This window comes from Propithecus coquereli, unplaced genomic scaffold (assembly GCF_000956105.1).
Source record: "Propithecus coquereli isolate 6110/MARCELLA unplaced genomic scaffold, Pcoq_1.0 Scaffold388, whole genome shotgun sequence".
NCBI lineage: Eukaryota > Metazoa > Chordata > Mammalia > Primates > Indriidae > Propithecus > Propithecus coquereli.
This window is the reverse complement of record NW_012149596.1, coordinates 641,376-642,573: the sequence shown is the minus strand read 5'-3', so window position 1 is coordinate 642,573 and position 1,198 is coordinate 641,376.

The window sequence follows — 1,198 nt, the reverse complement described above, 5'->3', positions numbered from 1 at the left end:
AACTGGCTAGTATTGATTTTGGTTGTTGTAAAGGGGCTATGGGGGTGGGGGTGTCAGAAGCCTTAAAAGGGCCACTGTAGCCTTTCTTGCATATTCTGGTTGTCTATTGCTGTGTAACAAAGTACCCTAAAACTTAGTGGCTTAAAACCACAGTTCATTATTATCTCTCATGGTCCTGTGGGTTGACTGGGCAAAGTGATGTGACTCTTCTTGGGATCTCATATAGTTGCAGTTACATGGTGGCTAGGGCTGGACATCCAAGATGGCTTCTTCACTCACATGTCTAGCACTTCAGTCGTCTTCCAGGTGGCCTCTGTCCAGCAGAATAGCCTTCATTTCTTAATATGGTGGCTCAGGGCTCCTCTGGATGGGGATGTAGCATGTAGGAAGAAATTAGTGGCAGCCATCTTTAGAGCCAAGCCACCTCACTGGGACCTCCTACATTTGAAGAGGGGCGAGGGTCAGAGCAGGGCTATTCTATTGCCGACGGTGGGTGTTTGTCTCCCTCCTTGCCTTCTCCGCTTCTCCCTAGGCTTTGGGGTTTTTGCCTCTGTTTTGTGTCTTGGTGAGTCTGGATGCCTCTCTGTTCCCTTCTGCACCAAATCTGGATGATCTGACTCAAGATACACATCTCTGTGTGTGTGCATGTATGTCTCTTTCTCTCCCTCCCCCTTCCCTCTTTGTCTTCCTGTGTCTCTCAGTAAGAAGTCTTTGGCTGGTCCGATGGTAGTGGGTTATCAGAACTTATTAACATTAGTGTCACTAAAGTTGGTATTCAACCCCCCACTGCTAAATTTGACTGGCTTAAAAAAAAAAAGAAGTATTTCCCCCCTCACTTTCTTTCTCTCTGGAAATAGGCTGTCTCCTTGCATCAGGGTCTTGCTCGCTGTCAGTCTGGCAGATGGAGTAGGGACTGGCTCTGGCTCTATCTTTGTTTCTTTCTATGGCATCTCTGTTGAGTCCTGGCTTTAGCCCTTCATGCTCCTGGCACCTCTGCCCTCTCCCTGGTGGCCCTCCTTCCACAGCTCACACACATTCAGATCCCCACCTCATGTACTCATTGCTACCATCTCTGCACTTGTCCCTGCCTGGGGCTTCAGAGGGTGTAGGAGCCGCCAGCCACCGGCTACCGGAAGAATTCCGGCCTGCTAGACTCGCCACCAGGGGTGATGCCCTGCTCTTAGCTGCTGAGTCCCAG